Raw genomic sequence first — 23176 nt, 5'->3', positions numbered from 1 at the left:
GAGCAAGCACGGAGCCAGGTGCTTCCTCAAGGACTGTCTCTCAAAGTGCAAGGGTGGCGGTGTGGACTGTCGGAGGTTTGTGACACCGACCGTGGAAGGTGAAAACAAAATTGTAACCACGCCCCGAGTGCACGCGCTCACACTGAACCTCTGATTGGTAAGTGCCAGATCTTCTGCCCTCTCTAGGAACCTGGGTGTGTTCTTATTATTGGTAGAAAGAAATGCTCCTCACATTATCAAGATTCAAGATTATTATTTGAGGAAATGAACATGTGTATCAAATTGTGGAAGTTAGGAATTCTGGTTGGTTTTGAGGAGCAGAAGAGAAGTCGGAGGGAAATGAAGTCAGGCTTCCTCGTAGTAAATTAGCGGTAAAACCTTGTCCATGGTTAGCTGAGAGGGAATCATCCATGAGTGATGGATCTCTTAAGAAACTAAATATCTTTAATACCCAGGTTACTTTCAGTGGGCATTAATGATTGACAGTACATGTTGAATGATCCGGGTTATACATCATTCTGTAATTAAAGATTTTTTGCCCTCTCGACTTCTGTGGCTTGACATGTATTGCTCAGCCTCACCTTGTCTACATTTTTAAGTCCAGAAATTGGAAAATATCAGCAGCATCTGTATTTCAAAAGAGCCTGGATCCTAGATATTAAGTCATGGTTATTAACTTTTTGTTAAGCACCTGGTGAAACATACCCACATAGATGCTTAATGAATAATTACATTTGTCCTTAGCTTATTGAACCCATAGAAAGGTTTCAGCACTCATATCTATCAAGTAATATGTATTTTAATCAACTTATCCTTACCAATTTTGCTTCCTACTTTTGGACAGCTTCATCTCTTTACATATCACTGAAGTAAGAAAATATAAATATTTACAAAGAAAATATAACTTCCCCACAAAAACTGGTTTCTATGGAATTAAATGATGATTGTGCTGGAATACGTTAGGACTTGCTGTCTGTTTTCCTTCAGACATGTCTGATTCCTCATGCCTTGCCTAGTTCCATGGCTCATGTAACTGATACTAAGCAGCTACAGTTCTTAGAATGCTGCTTGCTTTATCCTTCCGAGGTCTAAAGTCAGGTTTGCCTTTGCAAGTGCTGTGTCATGTTCGACAGCGAGTGGGGCTGTTTTGATCATCTGATCTCATGTGAGGAAGTAGAGCAGGAATGGTTAAGAGCAGAGACGCTGGAATCCTACAGAGCAGGATCCAGACACAAACTCTGCTTTATTCTAATTTTGAACCTGGGCACGTCGCTTCAACCCTGTAAGCCTCAATTTCTTCGTCTACAAAATGAGGATTACTTGAACCTCCTCACTGTTGTGGAATTAAATGAGTTAACATAGGCAAATAGCTTAGCAGAGTGCCTTCCTCAGAGTAATCACAGATAATGACCACTGGCTGTCATTTACAGCTCAGGGATAGAGAATACAAAACTCCTATGGCTTTTTCAGAGTATAGTGAGATTTGTCTCTAAGTTAAATCAGTGGTTCTCAACTGGGAGACAATTTTGCCACACCCCCCCACCCCTGGGGACATTTGGCAATGTCTCGAGACATTTTCATGGGGAGGCTGCTACTGGCATCTAATGGTAGAGGTAGAGGGATGATTAGTTTCTCAACATTTTATAATACACAGGCAACCCCCTCACCTCTCAGCAAGGAATTAATCTGGTTCAAAATGTCAGTAGTGCTGAGGTTGAGAAACCCTGAGTAAATGGAAAGGAATCCTTCCATCGATGAGTCATGAATAAATCCTAATCAAGAAACCAGTCTATCAACAAGCATTTGCTGCCCTTCTGCTCCAGGTATAATATCATTATCTTCCAGCTGGGGGGCATTTTACAGTTTATATAGCATCTTCACATATATTAATCTACTAATTCTGACAAAAATCCTAAAAAACCAGGCTGGACTGGCATTAATCACCCCCCGTCCCTTTTTTCTTTTGCAGATGAGGAGTTAGGCTGAGAGGTTGACTTTCTCGAAAAAACACAGATGGTAATTAAACCCAGATGTTCTGACTCCCAGACACAGTGCTTCTGCCACTCTCGCATGCCCAGCATTGCATTTCTGCGGGGAATGCAGGAGACATTTTAGACATGGTTCCTCCTCTCAGATTATTACTCGATTGTTAAGAGATTTACACCCGTGAACACTTAGTTATACCTATCGGGCTATAATAGATGTTCGTTCCCTCCCCCATCCCCACCCCTTCAGCCTTAGCGAATATTGCAACGCAGCTAACCTGAAACGAGAGCGTTTTCTTTCTCCTGAATCTTCCAGGGCTCTTTTGCAACATAAATGTAGTAACTTGTCTGCAAAACAAGGGTGCTACCCTTCTTTACAATCTGTACTTTCATAGCATATGCCATCATGTTCCTCTTCCCCCACCAGTCCTCCTACATCGCCCAGATGGTGCCTGGCCTGCTCTTGCAAACTTCTGCTTGCCTCTGTTTCTTTTTCATGCCCGTCCTCTTCTGAGCACTGACTGTGAGGAGCTCATGTCTACCGAAACGATGTCCAACTTGACGCCCAGGTGTTAGACTGTTCCAAAATGCAACCAGTTTCGACATGTTAACTTTGTTTTTCTCAGTTCAGCGGCTATCAGCATGTCACCACCTGCAGATTATTTCATGAAGTTTTGGAAAGCGCTGATTTTTAATTCAGATTATGTGAAAGTTACAAGAATTTATTTTAGAAAAAAAAAAATAGACATGTAATGCCTAGTCATTGCATAGCCGCCTGATCCTTCTAAAGAACAACGTACCTTCCTCTTTGCACACGCTGTTTACGCTGTCAGATTAGTTTGAGATTATTTTGACAAACGAGTAAAACTGATTCTAGCTGACACTCTGTCGCAAAGAAGTTTTAATAACTAAGCTATTAAAAAAGTAGCCCAAACACCAGTTAATAATCCTCACCACAGAGGAAATAAACAATTCATGATTAATTTGGTGCATATTTATTATCAAAAAGTTATCAAAAGACTCTTAGAAAACTTTCTTCATGAGGAGTTCTTTGATGATGACAGTAAAATTTGTCCTGGCGTTTCTTATTCTAATATGTGTAACCATTACCAACACAGACATTAAAAAATATTATATCAGTACACAACACTTCAACAAATAATACAGTGTTCAGAACTACTTGTCCCCAAACAGGGAGGTTTTTGTTTGTTTGTTCCTATGTTTATATTACTTTGGGAAAAATACCTTAATGAAAATCGTTGCAAGTTCGGTGATGCTTCACAGACAACTGACTTGGAAAGATACAGACCCCCAAGCTGGCTTTCTTCCTGCCTACGGACATGCGGGGAAGCGGAGGGTAAAACACAATCCTTCTTGATTTATTTTTACTTGGGTGGCTTTGGAAGTTACTCAAAACTTATGTGCTCCGTAAAAGACAGAACTGAAAGTGTACAAGATGCAATTCAAGTGGAAACTACCAACTAGAAATATTTTCCAGAGTCCGCCCCTGCCCCTTGTGGTGGGCTGTTCAGTCACCCTCAGAGTCGATCACAGAAAGACATGCTAAGTTATGCCAATGCAGGAAGGAAGCACAGGATAATTTTCTCTGAGCAATTCTTCCTTCTGTCATCCCCCTGCTCAGAGCCCCTCCAGAGCTTCCCATCGCTTTAAAGACCTTAATCCCTGATGTGTCATATGGAGACCCTTCTAGATCTGGTCTCTGGCTAGCTCTCTAGTCTCAATTGACACCACCAAAACAGCAGTTGTGCACAGGGAACTGCCAGCAGTTGATTCATCAGATATTTGTGGAGCGTCTACTCTGTCCCAGGCGTAGGGCTCAGCACAGTTTGCCATCGTTAAAGCATGAAGAGGAAAACAGAGGATGGAGGGAAGCAGCACTGGGCAACGCTGGAGAGAACAGTTTTGGAGGCCTTATCTGCCAGTCTAGGAACTTGAGCTTCATTTTACTGGTGATAGGGAGTCCCCGAAACATTTTAAACTAATTTTATAGAATGTTGCTTTGGAGGACTTAGTTTTTATGGTGGTAAAAGAGGCTGCTGTTTAGCATTTAGCATTTGAATTTTTAAAAAATGGCATACCAAGATAAAGAAATAAAATAATTTTCCTTTATGACCTCTTTTTGGTCATCAAGTCATTCACTGAACAAATGTATATTGAGAATTTACCAAGGGCCGGGCACAGTGATGCGTACTCACGATACGGTATAGAACAAGACATTTGGATTCCTTTTCCATGGAGCGTGCAACTGGATGGAGGAAAACTAAATAGAAAAATGACAAATTATGGTATGTGTTAAGAAAGACACAAACAAGATGCTGAAATAGAGACTAATGAGGTGAGTTCCCACTTTGGATAAATTGCTGGGACACGGCTAACTGAGGAGGTGATATTTAAGCTGAGTCCCAAGAGATAAGTAACCAACCATTCAAAGAGAGGAAAGATGAGCATTCCAGGAGGAAGGAACAGCCAGGGGAGGGTTAGATATGGTTGCAGGGCTGAGAGATCAATGTGGCTGGATTCTGTAGGGTGAGCAGGAGTAAGGCACAAATGAAATTGCAAAGACAAACTCAAAACATGTAGGGAGTTGTAAACTCTGTTAAAAAGTTTGGATATTGTTCTCATTTTCTCCTTGGGTACAGGATGCAGTGTATTTTTAACATGGTTCCATGGGTATTTTTAACATGAGTTATCATATATATATCGTTAAAAATATTTAAAATAGATTGAGAATGATTATAATGAATTTTTCTGTGAAAAAGAGTCTACAGTGTTTATAATTTTTAAATGAGCCATTTTATCTTCTGGCTCATTGGACAAAAAAGGAAAAATAAATACCATTTTAACTGGTCTTCTAGGAAAAACTTATTAACATCTTACTCTTCCAACTAATCAATGGTTGTAGAAACTATAAAAAGGAATGTCAACTTTCAGAAGAGAATTTTTGAGGTTTTGGTTAAGCAATCTGAAAGTTACATCTCTCTTTTGTAAGCTACCAATCCATTTTATCCTTCGGTCTATGTCATACTCAACAGAAAAAACAATTCAGTGGAGCTGTGTCCTAAGTCAGGGAGGCTGATATTGTTTACAGCCCAGCCTCTTAGATAAGGTTTCATTCCCTTTGGTGAAGGAAGATGTTAGGGCTCATGAAGCAGCCTGGACCATTGTGATTTTGACCATGGCAGAGTTCTAAATACAAGTTGTGGGTAGACCATAGATTTCAAAGAGTGACTTGAGAAATATCCAAACAAGTCTTATTTCCTTAAATACCATCACCACCCCCTGTTAAAAAATATTGGTTACCTTTTCTATTAACTGGATAACACTTAGAATGCAATGATTCTAATTTTAAACAGTAATTGGAGGAAGACCTAAGATTGTTTGAATGCTAAAAGGCTGCTTAGACAAATTAAAAACTCATTTACCTATATCTGGAGTATATTTAATATAGAGTGAAAATAGCAATGACTCCAGCTTATCACTAAGAGCTGAACAAAAATTATCTGCCGTCAGGTTTAAAGCTATGTTAGCGTCCAGCTAAATTTATAACCAAGCCATTAAATCATATGAAAAATAACGTTTGATGCTCTTTTATTCCAAACTTTCCCCCAGAATTCTTTTGTTTCTCTTTGTTTCCCTTATACTGAGAAAACTTTATTCCATTGTCATTTCCTTATTAATGAGATTCTGTTTAACAATATAGTGAAATTAGAATAAAGAGTGAAGTTATTACAAGGTAGCCTGTATGTGAGTTATATAATATGCTGAGTAGATCCCTATGAAGTCATACTTATCTAATTATAATGAGGCCAACTCCTTGAAGAACACATGTTTGTGTCTCATATAACTAATTAATGAAGACTGAAATAATTGATGGTGAATGTAACAGAAGTATACCACTAGATACTGAAGTTTATCTCCTTTTTCACCATTGGTTCTTTATCTGTGGTACTAATATTAATTGAGTAATTTGACAAAACAATAGCTCTGTTTGTTTTCTATCCAATAGGAATGTTGATTCCTATGGAACACACTGTAAAAGATTAAAAATCTGAAAATAAATTATGAATGGTGGATTACTGTAGAAAATCAAAATTAATGTCAAATAGTCATTTTTGAATCATTTTCTTGAATTTCTAGATCATAGTGGTCTGTTTTCATGGGTAAGAAAGTAGTCTCAGATTCCAAACTCAGTTTATTCATTTTCAAATGATAGGAGCTTTCATTTTCATTAAACATGATGTGTAAGGACTGCACAGATTGATCCTTCCAGAAGTGAAACAATCTTTATTTCTATGATTTAAAATCTACATAAATTCTAAAACTTCCCTTCTGCAGCAATGCAATAGCATTGGTTGGTTAGCCAGGCTTGTGGGTATCTATATAAGCACAAGGTTGGAAAAATGGATTTTTAATAAAATTGAGTATAGGAGATAAAGATAAAAATAAGAAAACATTATAAAGGATGAAGCATTTCATGAGTTATAGATCCACCTATAGTAAATAATAAAGCTGAATTAGCTGAGAGGCAAAACGGGATGGAAATCCCATAGCTATAAAGAAATTTTATAAGAATGACATTACAGTCTATGTTTCAAAAAGCAGTGAGAGAGAAATGATAACCAGTACCAGTACCCAGATCCCACATGGAACTGTACACAGGTCAAGTGTTTTTGAATGAAATGAGCCTTTTTCCCTCCACATTTTTAATCTTTCTTTTCCAATTCAACCTGGGGATTCCACCCCAATCTCCCACAGAACAATCAGACTTTCCAAATACTTAGCTTATTGAGGTAAAAAAACTTTTAGGCAAAGATGCCACTCTGTTACTGGAAAAATCTAAGTATCTGTCCTCAAATAGTTACATCTACGTCTAGGTCTTACATTTTTTAATTATTGTGTTAGGTCTTCCACAGTCCTTTTGCAATGTGCTACTTTGTAGGAAAGTAAGAGGGATTTACTTTTTTCTCATTTTGAGTGACTGTGTATTTTTCATTTTGAGGAAAACGGAACAGGCTGTAGATGATATTAATCTTCTTGGTCTCTTGCCTCATTTTTGATGGGTGAAGAGAGAGCTATGTGAGTTTCTGTAGCTGTCTTTTGCTTACAGTACAAAGGTAATGGATCACCTGTTCTGAAGAGTCTGACTTCCACTTTTCGAAAGTGGCAGAGAAAAGGAGTCAAGGAGCTTTTACATCAGCCTTTCATTGAGCTATGTGGGGCTGCGTTGATGCCTGCCTTGTTGAGAGGGAGGCCTAAATTCGTCTCTGAAGCTCCTATGACAGTGGCTGTGGCCCTGGGGCAGACAATTGCTGCTAAATACTCGATGTTCATGCAGAAATACTTGAACAGTAATACTAGGTAGAAATGAAAAACTTGAATGGTATGTAGTTCTTACAAGGAAACTAGTCTGTAAGCAAGGCAGATTTTTAACTCAAAATTTCAGATTTTAATAAAAATTTTAATAGGAAAATTGTAAAGTCACAAAGTATTGCAAATTTTTTCCCTTATGAACAGGTATGAAAAATGCAGCACTAAAAACTTGACCTTTTTATTTACTTCACAATCTGAGTCTTAGATAACAAACTTCATGAACTTTTGATTCTTTGTTGTTCTCAAATAAACCCCAGTTTAATTACAAAAGTAATTAAAAAACTCACACATTCATGCTGAGTATAAATCATATAAGATTTCTAGAACTAAGTAAAGTGAACACAAGGACTGTGTGCAATGTCACGGTAGGTAAACTGCTTGTTAAATTTTTTTTCTAGATCAGTTTACATAGAGTAACTATAGCCTTGTTTTATCTACCCTTAAACTCAATTCACCCACCAGTAAAGGATCTGAACCGGTAACACAGTCTAGACAAAAGATAAGATAGTGTCACGTGGTACAAATGGAGGCCTCATTCTCTTGTTTTAAAGAAACCTCTTAAGACAGGCTTGACTCAAGGACATTTTTGCACGCTACAAGCCTAAGGCACAGTTTATAACCCACTGATCAAAAAATTAAATTATTTCAAGCTGAGAAACATTTTCTCCTATAGGATAAAGACAATTTTATTCTTGGACAAATGCCCAATGGAGGGGATCTTATAATTACAACACCCATTATCATAATCACCAAATGCATGCAACATCTAAGTCCAATTAATGGAAGATGGGACCATATGGACGTCTGTTACAGTGTCGTGGTAAGAAGGTAATGCTTTGTGTCTTGGGTCCAAGTGCTTTAGAAGCATTAAGCTTCTCTGTACCTTTGTGAACTAGGTAAGCAATTTTCTATGCTCTGCTTTTCCTTTGTGCCTCAATATATCCAAGGTAAGCCTGCTGCTGCTGATTATCTTTGAATACGTAATGGTAACTATGAATTTAAAATGTCTAATTAAGTTTCCTCAAGAGGGAACATATCTAATTCTGCATTTTACGTGATGTCTTAATGAGGAAAAGGACCACACCTCTTCATCATATCCCTTCCATTGTGTCTGCTAAAGTGACCTCATTCACAAAGCAAATGCAAAGACAAAGACAGCTCTCAGCACCAACACATATGAGGATGGTGTCTGTGTGCTCTCATGGGCTGATGCTGAAAGCAGGGCAGAGGAGGCACTTTCAACACAATAGGTCAACTCAGGTGGCTTTGCCCTGCACTTTCTCTAGAGCTGCCTGTCTCTGGGGTTCCGGCCTAGGGAGGAGCTGGGAGCTGGCAAGAACCAATGGACATGTAGACATAACGGCTTTGTACCTGTATATTCAGGGGTGTCAGCTATGTGAACGGAAGATGTTGCAGGGCAGCAAGAGAATGCTTTGTTTAGATGTATGAATAGCTGGTAAGCGTTTTGAGCGCAAAGGGAGGATTGAATACACAGACTTTGTGTATTTTTGCAGTATCGTGCAACTCGAAGTGCTGAGCTAACTTGGACAATAGGCATCATGGAAAGCTTCTGGATGACTACATTATTTTATGGCTTGGCTGAGTTGACTTGATATTTCTACATCTTATACATAGAGTGTAACCGGTAGCTAAATGAAAATTTGATTTCTATAGAATATTTGTAGATATTAACTGTGATACCTCTGCAAAAATTACTATTGCTGAATTATATATGCTTTACTGTTGCTTTGTCGGCTTTCATAGAAGCATGACCCAAAAGCCAGGCAGATAATATCACTTGTCTTTTTGGTGTGAAACTAATATTTAAGACATCGTTGATTATATTTCTTCATAAATACAATATAACACATTTATTTTAGAGTTTGGTATCAGAAAAAAATGTTTTTCTAAAAGACTTGATACAAGAATTATGCAGAGCATCATATTTGCTTTCTTGCCTTGGCTCTCAGGAAGCCCAAAGATAAATAATGATAGTGATGATACAGTCTTTACATGATGAAGCAATTTGTTTTCCCATTTATATAAAAGTAGTCAAATGGGGCAGAACCTAATATTTGGGTCATGCAAGCTATTGTGCTCAGTTACATGGACATATTGACTATACTACCTATATGCTAGTAAAACTTAAGGTTTCTCTTGATTCTGGGAAATTGGCTGGCAAATCTTTTGTCACTAATATGATTAACTCCTACTTAACGAAAAATGTAAGGAAAGAAGGAATGGAATTATACTTCTCTTGTTATTAATAGAAGGCAGCACAGAGTATGCTGGTGGAAAGACCCTGGATTCAGAGTCAGACTGACTTGGATTTGAATCAGAGTTCTTCTACCGTTTATCTATTTTTGAGTTTCAGTATTCTATTTGTGGAATATGTGAAGCTCTTAAAACAGTGCCTAATATATAGTAAATATTTAATAAATATTGACTACAGTTATTTTTTATAATGATAATTATTGATTAAAGCTTAGACTAGATAATATTTGTTAAAATATGAAAATAGATGTTTCTGTAAGAGGTGTAAAAGAAATATAAATGACATAATGAACATTTCCTATTTAAATGTAGAAGTTTTACAAATATTCCATTATGTGTATTTAAACATTATATAAAAAGACTTAATAGTTTTTCTTTTGCCTGTATAATACAAAAGTCTAAAATATGTGTAGGATTTCACTCAGTTTAATATTTTTATGTAACAGTGCTAAAACTATACTCAATTTAACAGGATATAATCTTACTAATTAAAATTGATAAAAGTCAAGCAATTAATGAGTTATGATTTAAAAATATCCTAAGGCTTCATAGTTCCAAAAATCCACAAACTACAGTAGTGATTTTTAGAGTTTACATGTCTATGGGTGACCTTACCCACCAATTTACAAATATGTTATCTTCTAAAAGTTTGCTTATAACTCACTAGTTTGAAACTCAGAATGAATTTTCTTACAGAAAACATATTGTAAATGCTGGCTTGTTGTCAGTTTAGTCCTTCTTTCCAAAGCCAATTTAATTCATAATAATAAAGCTAAAGTTTTATGTTTTCAATAAAAGGCAGAAAACAACACTCTGGTAGCACTTTTTTTCCTAAAGCTAACAAAATATATTTAAGCATACAGAATATTTAGAAAGCATTTTAATTAAATATTTTCCTATTATGCAACCTATAATCAAGAAAGATTGAAAAGAAATAATTATGAAATTTATTTTGAATGAGTTTAATTAGATGTGGGCAAGAAGGCTGGGGGCACTTGGGTACATATCTCAATGGAGAATTCTGGGCCCTTTCAGTGGTTTTTGAGGTTCAATTCAATAAATATGTTTTTTAATGGGACTCGCCTGATTGAGATTGTGCTGCCTATTTCAAGGAAGGGTGAATAAAACATCATCTCTGTACTTCTACACTACTGAGGATCAAGCCCAGCTGCATATCACAGGAAAATCCAGAATAACTTCAGGTTAAATGAGACAAGCGTATTTCCCTCCCATTAATAAAGCAGTCTGGAGGGAGGTAGTCCAGGGCTGGTGAAGGGTTTCAGATTCTTATTCCCGTGCTCTTCTGCTGCATATGGCATCTGTTCCCAAGGCCACTTCCTGGTCCATGATGGGTTCAGGAAATTAGCCATCATATCTTTGTCTACAGCAGCAGGAAGGAAGAAGGAGGAAGAGATGGGCAGACACGTCATTAAAAAAATTTTTTTTATTAGACTTTTTGTTTAAGGCACAGTTTTAGGTTCACAGCAAAATTGAGTAGAAGGTGCAGAGAGAAGGTGCAAATTTCCCATTTACCTCCTGCATATCTCCTCCATTATTAATATCCCCTACAGACCCTTCATTTTTAAGGAAATTTTTTAGAAGCCTCATTCAACATTTGGCTTACCTCTCATTTGGCCAAAACTTAGTCATATGGGTCATTTATATATGCATGGAAGACTGGGAAATGTGGTCTTCTAGTTGCCTGGCAACATACCCAGCTAAAATTCAAAGTTGTATTACAAACGAAGGGGACATGGAAATTGAGGCCAACCAGCAGTCCATACAGCAGTCTCAGGGCAGTTCCTATATGGAAGTCAATGTAAAGAGAATGATAACACTGGTCATCATGAGTGAAGGACCACAAGAGAGGTACACCCAATGACAATGGGCGTTCGGGGAGCAAATGCAGTTGCGAGTGTGGGAACGTCTTCACGAAAGGGACAACATCTGAGGAAGACCTGGAGGGGGGGTGGTGTATAAGACACTGTTGCCTACCCGGAACTCCTTTGCTCCTTTCTTCTGGCTGCAGACTCCTAATCTGAGGATCCTATTAACATGAGGCCCCTCTTAACAACCAACTTTTCCAAAGAACAGGAAACTATGTCAGTTATAACTTAAGCCTCACTTAAGCTGAGAACTAAATATAAAATTAAAAAGTTCTTGAAGAGAACCTGAGAGCCTCTTAAAAATGTTTGAGGGTCCCAGGGGATCTTGGACCCTAGGTTGAGAAAACCTGGTCTAAGCCCATAAAAAGGAACAAAATATTTTCCTGTCAGGGGTCGCATATTATAGCAGTTAAGTGCTCAGTCTGGAGCCAAACTGCCTAGGTTTAAATCTGAATTTTGTCTGTTACTAGCAGCATGTTTTTGGGCAAGTAATTTAACATTTTTATGTTTCAGTTTCCTCATCTGTGAAATGAGGATAAAAATAGTACCCATGTCACAGGTTATCATAAGGATTAAGTGAGCTAATATTTATGAAGTACATAGAACAGTCTCTGATATATAGTTTGTGCTATATTCGTTATTAATTAAATTTTAAACATTTCAAGTTGTTAGTCCTTCCACAGAATCAGTAATTCCCAACATTTTGTAAAGCCTGGTCCCTTCACTTCATTTCCCATCCTCTTTTCCCTTTGTGCTTGCTGAGAATAAAAGAAGGGTACTTTTGCCGGCTCATTTTCCCTTAAGGCCTCAGTTCGTTAGTCACACAGAAAGAACCTTAGAGACCCCTAGTTTAGGAAAGACTCAACTCGATTCTGAACCACTGTCCCTTGTTCTTCTCTGATTCTACCTTGGGGAAGGGAGAGCGCGGTTCATTCCTTCTCTTTCAAAAATCTGGGTTTGAGTGCAGGCTCTGCAACTTCTACCTGCATATTCTCTTAACCTTTCTGAACTTCAGTTTCATCGTGTGTCAAAGGGAATAGCAATATCTCAAAGGACTGTGATGAGGATTAAATCAAATGATGGATATAGAGTGCTTGTCATGGTGCCCAGCATCTGTAAATTCTCAATAAATGACATCTATGATTATTCTTAGAATTGAAGACATCACGGTGTAGGTTCCGTAAGTGAGCCCCAAAGGTTGGTCAGCTGATGAACTGTCATGTCAGCTACTCGTCCTTCCAAATGCTAAGCATACAGGAAGAGGTGGGAGCTGGGGAAGGATCAAAGAGAAACCACTGTAGCTGAGGAGGTTAGAAGGTGAGGGAAAGTTCTGAGAATGGGGAGGTGAATTTTTGGCCAGGGCTCTGCCTTGTAAACTCTATGCTCTTAACTTGAACACTAAACATAGAAAGAAGAACCATCGATTGCTGTTTTTTTCCAAAGAGAAGTTTTGGCATTATGCAAAGATCAAAACCGAAATTTGGGCAAAATGAATTTATGGCCATTTCACTAAGTGAAAGAACAATTGCAGTATGCATAATATGAAACCCCAATGCAGAAACAGTGGACTTGAATAGCACAGGAAGGTAACATTTCAACTTATTTCTTGGAATTTCTGGGCAGAAGTGAGAATCCCCTTAGTAACAGCGTGTGTTAACATGGCCATAATCAATTCTTTTAAAAAATAGAAAGGGTCCCTTGAGAGACATTTATCAAAACTGCCTTCAGTATAGCTAGGGAATTCCCATAACTGGACTCATAATATGTTTTAGCTTTCTTTCACTTTTTTGGGACTCACAGATCCTTGTGATATACAAACAGATACCATTATCCTTAGCTGAAGCTAAATATTGGTCTGATATTAGATTTAAGTTTTCTCAGACGGCATAGGATAGTTAAAAGTGATCACAGTACCTCACACTATCTAACTAATATTTTCTTTCCTAAGTTCGGAGGGACCTTTATAGAAATGTACCTCTGGAAACATCTATCATCATGATGAAAGGCTGTCACCATGGAATTTCCATTATCCGGGGAACCTGCATACATAGTAGCCCGAGGTAGAGGCCCGTTATTTTCTTTTCTGCTCTTTGATCCTTACCAGAAATTTCTTGGGGAAGTTTAAACAATATTCACTCAAGTTCATTTTGTTGGCAAAGGCAAGACTTTATTGATTGTCTGATACTGACATGTACTATATAATTTCTAATTTTTTTCTGCATTATCTCTGTGAATTATTTTTGACAAAGTTAAATTGATACAAAAGTTTATTCTTTTATTATTTTGTAAGGAGAACACTTCTAAAATATTACATATTCTTGATACAAAAACTCATGAGTGTTTGCCCTGAGTAGTACATCTGAACTTACAATGGCCTTTGGCCTAAAGAAGACAAAACACCTGACCTATTCTTGGATTTCTTATGACGCAGCAGACAGGACAATGTTAGTATAAAACATATTGTTAAAACTGGACAGAAACAGTCAGAATAAACTGTTGTAAACCTTTAATGAAGTGAAGAGGTAACAATTTCTACAAAGGGTTTACTCCATTTTGGGCCCAAATTATAGTTCTCTGAGGGCAAAAAAGGTCACCAGATGGGAGGCTGCTTGAATCCACAACCATATATATCTTTTTCTTCTACAAGAAAGAGGCATTTGTTTCCTGACATGGTATCAAAAAAATTGTTCATTTTTATTCTTCATCTGTCACTCAAAGTTGTCACTACATTTAGTGGCTATTTATTGTGCTCATCGTTCCTATCTCTAATAGCGCTGTCAGCCTGTCTGGTATTCACATGCCAGCAACACAGTTCTTTCTACCTCAAGCACAACTTCTGGAAAGTAACTTCCTCCTTTTGTTATAATTCCAACCGAGTCATTGCAAGAAGTTCCAGTCTGCTCGCCCTCCTTTCTGTTCCTCGTTTTTAATCAAAATAGGAACCAGTGACATTTTCCTTGATTAGTGGAGCCTTGTTTTGAATTGTTCCTTGAGTTGAAGTGTTCAATTCAAGCTGATCTCTCCATGCATTTCCATGGAGCCTTCTTTGGGGCAAATGGCACAAGTTCACATTCGAATGGCGAGGAGTAAACGTGCAAATTGATCTGTAACCTTCATATCATAAATATTTCAATAAACTTAGCTCAATAGTAAGTATTAAGAAATAGCGAAATCGATTTTTATTACTCATTTATTTCACATTTGTCTGAGAGCTCAGAAGCTCGCCGCACCCCTCAGACATGATGTAGGCTGAATAACAAACTGGAAATTCCATCGAATGCATAATTTAAGGGCATTTGTCTTGCAAAACAAAACAAAAAAATCAAACCAAACCAAAACAAAAAACTGAGTAATCATTTCTTTACCGCTAATATACTGTGTGATTATAAATAAGTTCATTAACCTCTCCATTCCAGCAATTCCCTTGGCAATGAAGTGAAAACCAAAGATATCACACAGAACAAAAATACTTATTAAGATTGTTCTTGAAAGATTTTTATTAAGATTCCCTCATCTAAATGTTTACAATAAAAACCTATTTACCAAGAAAATATTAACTAATATCTAACAGAGATAAGGGCTGAAAACATAATTATTTGAAGAAATCATAATAATATTCTGAAATGTATTACCTAAATGAGCTTAAAAGTAAAAAATCCCAGATGGCTTTAGAATTTCCATTTCCAAGATGGAATTTAGTGTTTGATCTTCTTTCTTCAGAGGACAAATGTTCCATTGTATATTACTGTAGCAATTATTTTCTTCTTATTTTTTTATTTTTATTTTATTTATTTATTTATTTTTTTTGTGAGGAAGATCAGTTCTGAGCTAACATCCGTGCTAATCCTCCTGTTTTTTTTTTGCTGAGGAAGACCGCCTCTGAGCTAACATCCATCGCCAATCCTCCTCCTTTTTCTCCCCAAAGCCCCAGTAGATAGTTGTATGTCATAGTTGCACATCCTTCTAGTTGACGTATGTGGGACGTGGCCTCAGCGTGGCCGGGGAAGCGGTGTGTCAGTGCGCGTCCGGGATCCGAACCTGGGCCACCAGTAGCAGAGCGCACACACTTAACCGCTAAACCACGGGGCAATTATTTTCTAACTTAAGATTAGTGAGTCTAGTGATGGAGCACAGTCACTAGATATAGAAAGGTTAAATTTGTTCTCAGAAAGAAATAATATCTCAAAGAAGAATTTACTCCTTCTCATTTACATGATGGTTGCATTGTGTGACACTGCAAAGAACACAGGAATATTGGTCAGTAGGTTTAGGATCCAGTCCTGTCTCTTCCATTAAAAAGTCCCATGACCACTTTGAGTCTTAGGTTCTTCAAGTGTAAAATGAAAGGGTTGGACCAGATAATTCCTACAGTCTCTTCCATTCCAAAGATTTTATTTAAGAATCTGGAAATGATTTATATTGCATACAAAGATGGAAAAGTTAATAAAAAATGATTTAAAAAATCGAGGCAGTGATTTTGAATGGAAAGATGAAACAAGTTGCACCACAGTGTATTCAGCTAAAATGAGTGATATGTAAATGGTGGCATTCTCAATCTTAAAAATAAGATCTATATTCTCTGCATCGGACAATGAACTGCCTGAACAAATCAAGCAATGCTGATAACCTGGCCTTAAGACAACTCTGTTCTTTCTGAACGAGGGTTTCTCAACCTCAGCGCTATTGATATTTTGAGATGGATACCTCCTTGTTGTGAGGGGCTCCTCTGTGCATTTTAGGATGCATAGTAGACTTCCCAGCCTCTATTCACTGGATGCCAGTAACATCCTTGACCCCCCAAGCTGTGACAACCAAAAATGTCTCCAGATATTTGTCCCCAGTTGAGAATCACTGCTCTAAAGTGAACTAGCCTTCTTTGGCTTCCTATCTTAACCTGTGCCCTAGGTACCAGGGTTGTCACGATATCTCAACATCTTTTAAACGTGTACATATATTTCTATGAACAAAAGCACCAAGAACAAGAATTGTTAATATTAGTATGGAAGTTATGATACATGGATGCTTACTTGTGCTGGGCACTGAACAATCTCTATTTCCTGAAGCCAGTGTCCAGGTAGTTAACTCCTGCATTATATGAAAAATATATTCTTTATCCCCAAAGACCTTACTTTCTGGCTGGGGAGACATACGGTCCATGAATATAAAATGGACTCGACTGTTTACAAAGTAGTGCACTGATGAAGTGAGTATGACTGATGAGGGTGCTGAGTGAAGGGCTGATAAGAGTGGATGGGGAAGGGGCAGTGGAGGAGAGGAGTGAAGTGGTCCTTGCAGGGGGAGGTTCTGGCAGGGCAGAGGCGGGAGATAAGCTGTGCGTGAGGGACAGCAGGAGCCCCAGGGGCAGTGAGAACTCAAAAGTAGAGAGAAAGGCAGTGAAGGCTGTGGGAGGAGCTTGTGGAGTCCTGAGGTCCAGCTAAGGGGTTTAGCATCAATTTTTTTTTCACTGAGGTCATATTGGCTTATAACAGTGTGTAAATTTCAGGTGTACGTTATTATATATCAGTTTCTGTATAGACTGCGTTGTGTTCACCACCAGTAGTCTAGTTTTTACTGTCACCATACACATATGCCCCTTTACTCCTTTCGCCCTACACTCACCCCTCCTCTTCTGGTAACCACTAATCTGTTCTCCTTATCTATGTGTGTGTTTGTTTATCTTCCACATATGAGTGAAATCATATGGTATTTGTCTTTCTTTATCTCGCTTATTTCCTTTAGCATCCATGTTGTCAAAAATGGCAAGATTTTGTCTTTTTTTATGGCTGAGTAGTATTCCAGTGTATAAATATACCACATCTTCTTTATCTATTCATCAGTTGATGGGCACTTTGGTTGCTTCCACGTCTTGGCTATTGTGAATAACGCTGTGATGAACATAGAGATCCATAAATCTCTTTGGATTGTTGATTTCTTGTTCTTCGGATGAATACCCAGTAGTGGGATAGCTGGATTGAATGGTATTTCTATTTTTGACTTTTTGAGAAATCTCTATACTGTTGTCCATAGCCGCTGCACTAGTTTGCATCCTCGTCAGCAGTGTATGAGGTTTCCCTTTTCTCCACCTCCTCTCCAACACCTGTTATTTCTTGCATCAATTTTATTTGTAAGCAAGTGACAAGAAAGCTGATCTTGAGAGGGGCAGTGAAGTGAAAGGAGCTTTTTGATGGAAACAACACCCTTCATTCCTATGACAAGGGCTTTGAAGGAAATTGAAAGACTATTCAAAATGCCATTTTATTTCTCAGGATGGCAGTCAAGGGATGACTTTACAGTTTTCCCTTTCCATTCCCACTTAAAAAAGTGATCAGTATGAAAATTTAGAGTCTAGCAAGGCTTACATAACCATTTCAGAGCAGCTAAATTATTGTGTGACCGAGCTCTCATATTGTGCAGTGGCTATGTCTTCATTGTAAGATGCTGGAAAATGCCATCCTCCTTGCCAAATAGATGCCAAAGACAGCAATACCAGAGTTATCCAGAGCAAGAAACCATACAGAATATTGGCCAGAGCATGGATGTTGTGGTCACACGAGTTTGGGCTTGAGTCCTGACTCAATCGTGTACCAATTGTGATCTTCAATTTTCTCTTCTGTAAAATGGGAATAAGAGGTGTATTGGAAGGAATCATGATATGTTGGAAATATTAGGATAAACCAATTATATAATATATAGTATATAATTTATAATGTAAAGCACTTAGCAGAATTCCTGGCATATAGTAAGCACTCAATAAATATGAACTACGTTATTATTCATGCTAAACTGTAAACACTCCTCCTTAAGAGTTTTAAATATGTACTGAATCCCCTTGAGGTTTTTTTTCACGTGTAAACATGTTTTGTGAATCCACAAAAATGAGAAATTTTTTAATAAAAAGATATGGAGGGGCCGGCCCAGTGGCGTAGTGGTTAAGTTCGCGCATTCTGCTTTGGTGGCCTGGGGTTTGCAGGTTCAGATCCCTGGTGCAGACTTATGCACTGCTCATCAATTCATGCTGTGGCGGCATCCCATATACCAAATAGAGGAAGGTGGGCACAGATGTTAGCTTAGGGCCAATCTTCCTCAGCAAAGAGAGGAGGATTGGCAACAGATGTTAGCTCAGGGCTAATCTTCCTCACCAAAAAAAAAAAAAAAAAAGATATGGAATGAGGAGGAAAGCTTCACCTGTGCTTGGAGAGTAGAAAGAGCTCAAAAGTGCTTCTTGTTCTCATTAAAAGACTAGAGAAAGAATGAGCAGATCAGGTTCAGAGTTCCCAAGGAGGGTTATGGAAAGAGGGGGAGCTAAGGCAAAGCTGATGTGGGCCCAAGGACAAATGCAGGACCATGTACAGCTGCTCTGGGGTTGGAGTGGGGGCAGGTGTTTCTTAGAAGGAACTTTCAGTGCTTTTGGATGTCCCTGGGGGTACTGGCTTCTCATTTTATTTCCTGTATCCCCTTCTCCCTCAACTCCAGAGGAAACAGGAAGAAGGGTTTTGAGCAGCTCAAACTCATCTCGCCACTCTCAACCCTGGGAAGGAATGGAAAGGAGAATCTGTCCTTGTCCAAAACGACCTGAGGACGTATAGGTCTTGTTCCAGGGCTGCGCTTTCCCTACAGCCTTGTGCATGTCCCTCCCCCACAGAAAGGAGTGAGATGTCTCTTGCACGGGTGAAGGAGGTGACTGTACGACAGCAATTCGAAGCAGAAACCAAAGGATCCTATGAAGAATGTAGCTTAAGTCAAAGCTATTAATCAAAAGGGAGTCTGACCTGCTGTAAGACTGGATAATAGGAGGGGCAGATAAGAGAGAAGGACCCCACCCCAAGGCCAGATAAGTTGCTGGGACTAAGAGAGTTGAACCGGGTGCTAGTTTACCAAACCCCATGCTGTCATCTTCAGCTCTTGGTTCTGTGTCCAGGACGCCAATGTGTGAACCTTGATGTATCAGGAGTAAACAACGTCCTTCACTTGAGGCAGGTCTAACTTCAGTTTTAAGACACTCTGTGTCTGAAGCTCTGCAGTGACCGCTGGTCCTCCCGAAGTGTTGACTCCTTTCCGCACTGCTGTTTTATCCTGACCTGATCTCTCTAGCTTCTGATTCTTCCTCCGACTTTGCCTCCCCATTTCCTTCTATCTTGTGGCTTTTGTTTACCTCTGTCTTCAGACTATCTGTTCGACGTTTTCCTACTATCTGGTTCCATCTTCTTCCTTGGTTCATTTTCTGCTGTGGTTCTCCTGGTCCTGTTTTATAATCCTTCGTTGCACAATCCATTGTTGCTCAAGTTTCGGTGTAAAAAAGGAGGAGGGTCTATGGGATGTCAGAGGGGACTCAGTGTTTTACAAAAGAGGAATAGCGGGATGACAATCATGAATACTGAATTTGTTCTTGTAAGTGTCCTTATACGGTTATAACTTAGTTGAGTCCATGAATTGACAGCGTATGCCAGCCTACAGTGTGTAGAGCTTTGTGATGAAAGGGAGACATTGGAGAAGGAGACCACCAGGAAGGACTTGATTAGATGGAATTCTATGGTTTTGAATGGAAGAAACCTTCCCTTCTGTCCTTATCTCCTCTGCTTACCCTCCTTGCACTCTTTGACGGTTATGCCACGGTTCACTTGAGCTCAACCTGTGCTCAGGTTGAGCTGGGCTCCTTATCTGTTTTATTACCCAGATGTCACTTTGCCATTTGATGTTTATTAAATATGGCATCTTATTATTACAGAGGACACTTTCCAGAGACCAAGTGTGACAGCAAAAGCCAGTTCAAGTCTCATGTTCATCAGTGTTTTGGAAAGAACATAGCCTTTTTCACTGTTTAATTCCTATCTATTCCTTCGTGTAAGTAAACGCTCTGTGACTTCCTTAAGATGTTTTTAACTTACTTAGAGGTACAATTGCATTGTTATATTATCTGACAGCATATTAAAGATAACATTATTCCATGTTGGCTTTCTATTCTGAGCTCTTCCCCTTCATCTCTTTTTCCTTATTGTTTGGTCTGTAAGGTTTATGTCATGTTGGTCAAAATGTTATTTTTTAACTAAAATACATCATTTTAATCATCTAAAATTCTGCTAAAACTGAAAAATTGGGATCAATATAAAGGACTAATAATAGGTAAATGGTGAAATTCAGAGTTATAGTGCATGTATCTTATGGACAACAGGCAGTCATTTAAAATCATTAAAAATCATGAGTTCAGAAAATGTTTAATAGCATGGAAAATGCTTACTACACAACCAAAGAGAAAAGAGCAAGATGCAAAGCCATATAGATAGTGTAATTCAAAATAGGTAGAAACGTAGATTATGCATGAAGAAAAACGTCGGAAGGAAAAACCCAAATGTTAGCAGAGTTTATATCTGGTATGAATTTGTGGCTGGTTTTATGGATTTTTCTTTTTGTATTTCTATGCTTTCCAAGTTTTCTTTTTTAGGTGTGTATTATATCATAATAAAAAGGTTAACATTATAAAATTTTTTGCTTAATCAGACCTTACTCATAATATTTTTTTTACGTTACATCTTCTAGTTCTACAATCTTCCCAGAAACCTCCTCTCCTTTATATTCATTGCCTTTTGTATCTTTAAAATAGCTAATTATTTATACGCACATCTAAAGAGCTCTCATTAGTAATATATTTAATGCTACTTCCTTGTTACTTGTGTGTATGGTTTCATGTTTTTATAGTAAACAATATAGAGAGCTGCTTGGTGTATAGTAATCAGAAAGATGCTTTTGTTTTTTTGTTTTGTTTTGTTTTTTAATCTTGGTATCTAAGCAACAGACCTGCCAAGAAGGTGCAGGCTTTACCGTGAGCTAGCAGTCAGAAATCAAAGTAAAATGCACTATGGAAAGAGAATGAGTGGTTATGGAGTGCTCTCTGCTAGGCACTTCCACATGTACCTCATTTTACTCTTCAGAACCCGCTCAAGAGGTAGACATTTACTCCTTTTCACAGATGAAGAAATAGAGGCTCAGTGAGGCCACAGGACTTAATGTAAATCACACAGCTAGTAAGTGCTGCCTCTTCCAGACCTGTCTTCTCACCTTGACTCTTCTACTTTACTTGGTCATAGACAAATCTATCTGGCAACGTGTGTACACTTAGCAACTGCACAATTGAAAATGTAATGTGTACGTGCATTTGATTTCATGTTTTTCATTTTGTGTCACAGCAACTTATTTTCTGTATCTTGTACGTAAGTTCATTGCTGTCAGAGAACAAATGCTTTTATTCCTTTTTAATTCCCTCCAGTTACAGCACACAGTGCCTTCAATCCAGAGTCTCAATAGATGCTCCCTCCTAGCAGTAAGTCTTAGTATTATATATTACTCACAGCACACTACTATTTTGGATCCAGATATGGCCTGGTGCATTTCATTATGTTAGGATTTCATGTAGATGGATAATAGCTAACGAGACAACAGGGAGATCCAGACAATCAAAACAACTAGTGTGGGAGCTGTAGCTGTGATCTCACGTGGACCTTCATAAAATTAAGAGAACTAAAATGGGCCTATTTTATAGTTAATTTTTAAACAAGAATGGTGGAAAATGCATGCGTTATTAATGCTACTTAATAACTACTCCCTTTCAAAAGAGTCTCTTAAATTAGTGATATTTTCTGAGGTGTCAAAATGTAGTAAGAACCATTAAATTCCAAATATATTGAAGTCAGGACACTTTGGTAAGGTCAGTAAGCAAAGTTGTAGTAATTAAATCACCAGTGACAAGTGTGCGTGATAGTTCTTAGATTCCAAATGTATTGCTGAATCAGAATATTTGATAAGATCAATAAGAAAATGATGATGATTGAAATACCACTAACAAAAGCAAAGTTACTAGGCTTTCTCTTCATGCATTTTAACTCATTTTATTTAACAAAACTTTATGGTTATCCTAGAATTAACTGATTGATTGAATAACTAATTAATTGAATATCTAATCATGTCGCTGGTGTCCTGCTGGATATAACATGGACTACAAAGACAGAAAAGGCAGTTCCTGGCATCAAGGATGTTAAAGGCTAGTATGTTATTTGTATAGCAACAGGGACACAAATGATAGTAAATGAAGATGGGGAAAGCAGAAGGGACAATATACTCTGAGTACAGAATGAGTCAGTCTGAAGACTCCAAGGGGTTCTATCCAGTCATCCAGAGACAGCAAATCCTGCCGGCCAGATGACGGTTAAGATGTTTTTCATAACATTTCACTGTAAAAAGTGTAATGTTTATAAAGCCATGAGCCACGTAGTTCTGTTCCACAGCAGTATCGTGTGGACAGGAACTCAGCTACCAGTAGTAATTTCAGAATATCTCAAATACTTTACTTGTATTTCTCAAATACCATGAAGGGTACAAATAGCTCTCAGAAAATTTCCTCAAAATTCCCCTTTTCTCTTTCTCACCAGTTGCCTTCACACCCCACAGCTACTCTCACTCCTAACTTATTTTCTGAGCCATTTCCTCTGCCCCTAGTTTGGGCTGTCTTTATTTTCCTCTGCCCACCCTCTGCTGCTCTTTATCATAATTGATTCTGTTAAGTCCCTCCCCTCTTCCTACTGCCTCGCAGGCATTGGTTTCTCTCTCAGTTCTCTGACGATTCTCCATTACGAATGCCAAAAGCATTGC

Source organism: Ceratotherium simum, chromosome 25 (assembly GCF_057802395.1).
Source record: "Ceratotherium simum simum isolate JZ-2026a chromosome 25, ASM5780239v1, whole genome shotgun sequence".
NCBI lineage: Eukaryota > Metazoa > Chordata > Mammalia > Perissodactyla > Rhinocerotidae > Ceratotherium > Ceratotherium simum.
This window is presented reverse-complemented; position numbering follows the sequence as displayed.